General features: G+C 48.1%; 1 protein-coding gene across 2 annotated transcripts in view; it reads right to left on the minus strand.

Annotated features, from left to right (window-relative positions):
* The window catches only part of PCNX4 (pecanex homolog 4 (Drosophila)), a 44840-nt gene extending 37470 nt beyond the window's left edge, over positions 1-7370 (minus strand). For both annotated transcript variants that reach the window (XM_018562580.1, XM_018562572.1), the window contains exon 1: positions 7181-7370. The gene's annotated coding sequence lies outside the window, so the exon portion shown is untranslated. The remainder of the gene's footprint in view (positions 1-7180) is intronic.
* Positions 7371-7591: the final 221 nt, after the last annotated feature.

The raw sequence follows: 7591 nt of genomic DNA on the forward strand, positions 1-7591 counted from the left end.
AAAGGCATCACAAAAGATAATAACTGGCTCCTACACAATTCAGTTTTCCTACAACAGGCAGATAAAAAGTTAAAAGTCATACCTTGTACATTTGTTCCCCCGAATCTATATCTAGAACGCTTTTGAATAAAACTTTCCTTCTTTTATCGCATGGGCTACTTTTGGCTTCGGGTGTCAGAAACTTTTGTGCGGCACTGTGCTCCCTTAGTAATTGTAAACTGAACACCTAGCAACCTCTAACAGTGACACAGTACACCAGTTATTCAGGTGGTTGGCCTGTGAGTCACAGCATACAAGTAAACTTAACACTAGTAAATACAGAAAGGTCTAAAAGGATAAAGAAATACGATAACGGGAAACGCCACAGGTCATTCGCTGTCCCTAAAGTGTATCGAAACCCGTAAGCAAAAATGTAATATATTGCAGCTTACCCATCCTTAGGCTGCCCACTAACACAACCCTCCCCACAGGGTGACAATGCTGTTGTCCAAGGGTGGCTTCATTGCTCCCCCATAGAGTGGACTGCCCCTTCTCTTCTGGAAACGTCTAATTACTGTTTCTTCGTTCGACCCGCGGGCTGAACAATGAAAACATCACAGATTTCTCCATCAATGCTTACGAGCGTCGATTGAGGAATCTCCCGCTGTCTTCATTGCATTTTGTTGGCGGCCGCTGTCATAATATCTGCTCAGTGGCTGCTGGCTCTGTTCGTGCAAAGATTTTCCAACCGGCTTCGCCAATCAGCTGATCAAGTGATGCGGGCCGAAAGGGTGCCGACAGCAGTACCCATTGTGGTTTTTCTCAGGGCCGCTTCACATGAGGAATGCGTTTCAAAGCGTTCGGCCTCTGGAACACAAACCGGCCAGCTCCCTGCGTTCAGGGGCGTGGCGGTGCGTTGAAGTCAATGGCACCGCAGCCACGTCCTCCGCCTGCAGTGCGATCGCCAGCATTCGAACGCGTGGCACATTAGTGTCTGTGCTCTGGTCCAGTGCGATCTGCAAAAAAACGCAGGGAGCCATCCGGTTTGCGTCCCAGAGGCAGAACGCTCTGAAACGCATTCTTTGTGGTGTGAAATGGCACTCATAATGAACGGCCAGCATCAAATGTGGTGGCAGCATTAGAGGGGTTTTTTTTTGTGTGTGTGCGGGTGTAACCACACTGCAAGAGAACGTTTTGTTTTCAATATTCCTGCAGTTCTTCTTTAAAGGAGAACTATGGGGTCAGTGTTTTTCCCCATAGTTCTCCTTTAATCTGTTAGTTGGACTAGCAGATTTAGATGAACTTGACTAACACAACCCTCCCCACAGGGTGACAATGCTGCTGTCCAAACGTGCCTCCATTGCTCCTCCAAAGAGTGGACTGCCCCTTCTCTTCTGGAAGTGTCTAATTACTATTTGTGCTGGCCCAGCTCCCATGCCACTCCCCTCCCTATATAACTTTTTTTTGTAGCTGACATAGGAGGAGGAAAGGGTAATATGATAGAGCGTCACTTAAAGCAAAACTACTCCCTTTTATCCTTTACAGCCAAGGAAGGGGCCATCAAAAGGTCCCCACACACCTTACGATAATCGTACGATAATCGCGGGAAATCCCGCGATCGTACGATAATCGTAAGGTGTGTGGAAGCCGTGCGACCTCTACTACTGTAAGGTCGCACGACTTTAAACTTATGGACATGTTCAAAAACCCGCCGAGCTTCGTACGATGTTCGGCGGGTTTGTGGCATGTCCGTATGATAACAGCCGTACGGCATTGCGGTCATCGGAAGCCCGCCCCTCAGGGGGCGTGGCTTGCGATCATCGCAAGTACGATCTGCCTATGCAAGATAGGCAGATCGTACGTTTTTTTAAGTACCTTACAACCATTCACAAGTCTTGCGATGATTGTAAGGTGTGTGCCCAGCCTTAGCCTCTATTTGGATTGCAGTTGTCATGGTGCTGCACATGTGATCAGCTATGACAGCAGCCATTTGAGGGCTTGGAAGTTCGGTTGAGAGCTAAAATAAGCATAATGGCAACCTTGACTGTTGGCATACTGTTTTGGAAGACATTAAATTGGTGGGTAAAGTTCGCCTTTAAATTCCAAAAAATTGCATATTTTTATAGTCATTACTTACCCCCAGTACCCAAGAGACTAAAATCCAGTCTGGTATCAAAGTCAAACATAATGATATCCTGTACTGCAGCCAATCAGAAATAAATCTCTGAAAGTAAAAATGCAACTGAAGCCAAAACTTTTGTTAATTATTATTTTAGTTTTGCATAGAGTGGAGAGGGATTAGAACCCAGTCAGGTTTTATTGCTGTCTGTGTCTTATTAGGGAGATTCATCCTCTCTGTTTGTCCTGGTGATCGTTATCACTGAAAGAAAATCCCAAATTTCGGGTTGTCATCAGAGCAGGAATAGATGGAAAATCTTCCAATGGGGACACTAGTTCTGGTGACCCTGATAACCACCAGGGATTTCCCTGTCTTTGGAGAGATTACCTCTCACTTCCTGTTGTGCCTATCGGACAGGAAGTGAAGGAAAATCTCCCGAATGGGACACAGATGGCAAAAAAAGCTCACAGGGGTTATAACCCTCCCTTACTCTATCCAAAACAAAAAACACACCTTTTCTACTTTAAAGGAGACGTACTGGGAGAGTAAAATGTACTCTTTCCAATAGTTTGAGCAGCTGTGTGACACTGCAGGTGTCATATACCGGCTCTATAGATCAAGAACTGAACGATTACAAGCTGCTGATCAATCAGCTCATGGCTTCTCCATGCAGAGAGCGGCGACAGTCATTCACCGCTCCCCACAGAAATTCTCTCTCTATTCCTCCAGCACTCCTTGGAGGGACAGACGGGGGAGGAGGCGGGCACAGCTGGCTCTGGCTCTAGAGAGGCAGAGCTAGCTGTCAATCAGATAATGGGGTGGATCCCGGCAATATTAGCGGCATCTTTACTAGCTGCAGCTAGGGTGCCATACCATGGACTGCTGCTAGGGTGCCATACCATGGACTGCTGCTAGGGTGCCATACCATGGAATGCTGCTAGGGTGCCATACCATGGACTGCTGCTAGGGTGCCATACCATGGAATGCTGCTAGGGTGCCATACAAAGGACTGCTGCTATGGTGCCATACCATATACTGCTGCTAGGGTGCCATACCATGGACTGCTGTTATGGTGCCATACCATGGAATGCTGCTAGGGTGCCATACCATGGAATGCTGCTAGGGTGCCATACCATGGAATGCTGCTAGGGTGCCATACCATGGAATGCTGCTAGGGTGCCATACCATTGAATGCTGCTAGGGTGCCATACCATGGAATGCTGCTAGGGTGCCATACCATATACTGCTGCTATGGTGCCATACCATGGACTGCTGCTATGGTGCTATACCATATACTGCTGCTAGGGTGCCATACCATGGACTGCTGCTATGGTGCTATACCATGGACTGCTGCTATGGTGCCATACCATGGACTGCTGCTATGGTGCCATACCATGGACTGCTGCTATGGTGCCATACCATGGACTGCTGCTATGGTGCTATACCATGGACTGCTGCTATGGTGCTATACCATGGACTGCTGCTATGGTGCTATACCATGGACTGCTGCTATGGTGCTATACCATGGACTGCTGCTAGGGTGCTATACCATGGACTGCTGCTAGGGTGCCATACCATAGCTGACACACACTGGAGGAATAAAAGTAACAGTGTATTCCAGGAGAATATTTTCTCGGAAAGGGTAAAAAATTTTAAGAACGTATCTCACTGGTTGACAGAAGCGACACAAACAATTGTTTTCCCTTTTGTTTTTCCAATTCAGCTCTTTTGTTATTACATAATCCAAAACTTGGCTCAGCACCCTGCAAGACTGCAGATTTGTTTTGGGATAAGTGTGTTTCCTACTGCAGTTTAAATAAAAACAAACATTAAACTTTACACATCAAACAGTTCCACACGTATCTGTAAACAACGTACCCTTTCATGTAGGGCTGCAACAACTAATCGACATAATCGATTATTGAAAAAGTTGTCAACTTTTTCAATAATCGATTAATCGGCTTCCGATCAGTTGGCCCTGTTCACGGCTCCACACACGCTGTGCACTGCACCTCCTCATCACCTCACGCTCGTCGCTGCCAGACCCACCCGCATCCACGCTCTTATACAAGCATCACTTAAAGCGTTACTAAACCCATAAACTATCAAACTGAGTGTAGCTGTATAACACATTTGGTGGCTGGATTGCTTCTTGTTTCTTTTACACAACAGGAGAGCTAGAAAAACATGGAGAGAGCACTTCCGCTGATGGGGTGGCTACGCTGCCTTGCAGGGTCCCCCTTGGGGCATCAGTGTAGCCACACTGACATGCGCACTTCCAGCCAGGACTGAAGTGGAGACACTGCATGCGCCCCCATACACAATGGCGGCACAGACCGCCTCCTCTGTAAACCACACCTCCCTGCTCCATACAGCAGCACTTAAACTGACAGCTGCTCTTCCTTTTGGCGGATCTGAACTCTATGAATTAGGGACACACCAAAATTACATTTTTACACCGAAATGTTAAAAAATTGTCAAGCCGGAAGCAAAACCGAAAGTGACTTTTCTCCAACCTTTTTAAATGTTTCAAATTATTTTATTTATGTATTTTACTGTCATGGGGCTTTGGGAAATATCAGGGGTCAAAATTGACTTTTTTTTAAATTGAAGTGTATAATGCCGGGTGGTGCTGGCAGAGCAACCCACCATAAAGCTGGCCATACACCTTACAATTATCTGCAGATTTTCTGCGGTCAGATGGAAAAGGTGCAACAGATTCCTCCATCTACACTTAACTGTGTGGATGGAGTAATCTCCACCTGGGCCAATCTGTTGCACTTTTTCCATCTGACCACAGAAAATCTGCAGATAATTGTAAGGTGTATGGGCAGCTTTAGAATTCTAGCTGATTTACAGGAATCAGCCAACATTCCAAAGCTTCCCATACACCTGCCGATTATTGTACGATAATCGCGGGTGATCCCTTCCCTCTTCTACTGTAAGGTCGCATGACTGTAGTCTTACTACGTCTTCCTACGATTTTCGGCGGGTTAGTGGCGTGCTCGGGAGACGAATGCCGCTCGGGCCGGTGTGCGCAAGCGCACACTGCCCGCTCAGCACTGCAATCATTGCAAGCCCTCCCCTCAGCGAGGAGGGCTTGCGATGATCGCAAGTACGATCTGCCTGTCCAAGATGGGCAGATCGTACAAAATTTTAATGAGCTTACAACTATCGCACAACGAAAGTCGTGCGAAGGTTGTAAGGTGTATGGCCAGCTTAACAGTGCATGGCCAGCTTTGGATGGATGGAGCTTTAAATGGACTTCAAGCAAGTGACAAACAAATCAAAGCCCAAGCTGAGCTAATACTTTTTAAGCAGTTACAGTTTTGGGTTTTTTGAAGGGGGAATGGTTCAACCCACTAAAATAAAATCGTACACATCCCCAGTAGTGTTATATGGTTTGCCCCAACCCGTGACTATCACTTTCGCAGGACAGCTTGGCCCGCTAGAAAAAAACTACAAATAAAAAAGGCATGTGAAACAAACATAGGAATTCATATACTGAATGCTAACTCATACAGTTACCAGAATCCAATATTTTCACTCTAGTAGCACATAATCAGGGAACCTGCCAGACTGCTCCAGGCACCAAGTGAATATGTAGGAGTTAGCAAGCGCACAGACCCAACATAAGCTCCTGATTCCTATTGGCGACCGCTGGGAACAATCTGTGATTCCTGCCTGCGGAAGAAACCAGCCCCATGCACAACTTCTGTGTGAACAGCCATGCGTGTCCAGATTTCTACCCTGTACAAATCAATGGCTGGTGCCGCCACCATGAACATGTGGCCACTCATACAAGCAGTCCAATGTGAGGAGTGCCTCTGACTGGCCTGAACGCAGATGGTTTGCATCCTGGCTGTACCCTGTACAAATCAATGGCTGGTGCCGCCACCATGAACATGTGGCCACTCATACAAGCAGTCCAATGTGAGGAGTGCCTCTGACTGGCCTGAACGCAGATGGTTTGCATCCTGGCTGTACCCTGTACAAATCAATGGCTGGTGCCGCCACCATGAACATGTGGCCACTCATACAAGCAGTCCAATGTGAGGAGTGCCTCTGACTGGCCTGAACGCAGATGGTTTGCGTCCTGGCTGGCAGTTCTTGCCACATACAGACTGGACACAGCTAATCATCCACTTTGTATGCAGCCATAGTCTAGCGTTTTGCAGATGTGTTGCACAGCCGCACCTGAACTCAGTGGCCTTATCGCCTGTCCGAATGAGCCCTTAGGACAGGGGTGGGCAAACTCCAGCTGGGGTGAAACTACAAATCCAATGATGCATCTGTCTCTGGGAGTCACGTCTGTGGCTGTAAGAATCTTGCAATGCCTCTTGGGATTTGTAGTTCCACAACAGCCGGAGTTTGCCCATCGCTAGGTTAGGGGCACATTAAAGAGACCCTGTCGCTAAGATAAAAAGCACGCTGTAAGCGATGATAAATAATAGCTTCTTGTTCGGTGGGCGGCTGCTCCAATCCTCACCCTCCAGTGCCACTGTCTGACCCTTCCTAGCGTGCTGGCTGGCATGCTCCCCCGCTGGTCTTTGTAGTTCCTCCCACTATGTCATTATGGAGTTCTCGCCATTGCCATAATGACACATAACCCGGCAATACCGGAGTGTCATATAACAGTGATGCCCGTGGCTCTGCAAAACAGTGCAGATTGAATTTGTCGCCCGCCGTACCTGCACCATCTTATACAGAATAACTATTGCAATTTTCTTTTTTTTTTATCCTAGTGACAGGGTCTCTTTAAGATCTGCAGTCCCTGGGATTTCTTATAGGAAATGAGGGACTGTCCCTGGAAACTTAGGACTGCTGCAAGGCATGTAAACAATGGGTCATGCTATGTCTAGGAGCATTCCTGGCCTGTGCTGGTCTTCTATAGGAAGATGAATGGCGGTGCTCAGACACAAACAATAATATGTGCTGCATTTCTGGAGCCCCCAGCACCACCACCATGCCCACCCCAGGATGCCCAAGTCTGCAGCTGGCAAAGGGTTAAACCGGGATGGAGGCCTGCATCAGGCTCGGGCATTGTGGCCCCCCTCCCTGCTCTCTCCGTGCTGCACTCACCCGGCCCCCTCCGCTGCTCAGGCGGCTCCCAGGCCCGGTGGAGAGGACACGGGATCCATCCGCTCTTCACCTTCCTCCTCCCGATCCCCCATCTCAGCACATGCGCGCTCCCGCCGCGTGGACGCGCAGAGCTGTGCCCGCAGCCCGGACTCCATGACACACAATGGAGGAGCCGTGTGCAGGCTGGGAGCAGAGGACTGCCAGCTGGGCATCAATAAAAGGCTCCCAATGTGTCTCCTCAATGTCATATAGTCCCCTTTTCATACCATTTTCGGGCCCCATGTTGATCCTGCTCACTAGATTGAACAAAATCCATTTTTAACTACATCAATTTTGCAGCCAAATGACCAATTTTAATAAAGCCAGGGATGTCCCTGTAATGAGGCAGATTGACCTGGTTGCCTGAGGTGG

Source organism: Nanorana parkeri, unplaced genomic scaffold (genome assembly GCF_000935625.1).
Source record: "Nanorana parkeri isolate BGI_ZX_2015 unplaced genomic scaffold, ASM93562v1 scaffold20, whole genome shotgun sequence".
Classification (NCBI taxonomy): Eukaryota; Metazoa; Chordata; class Amphibia; order Anura; family Dicroglossidae; genus Nanorana; species Nanorana parkeri.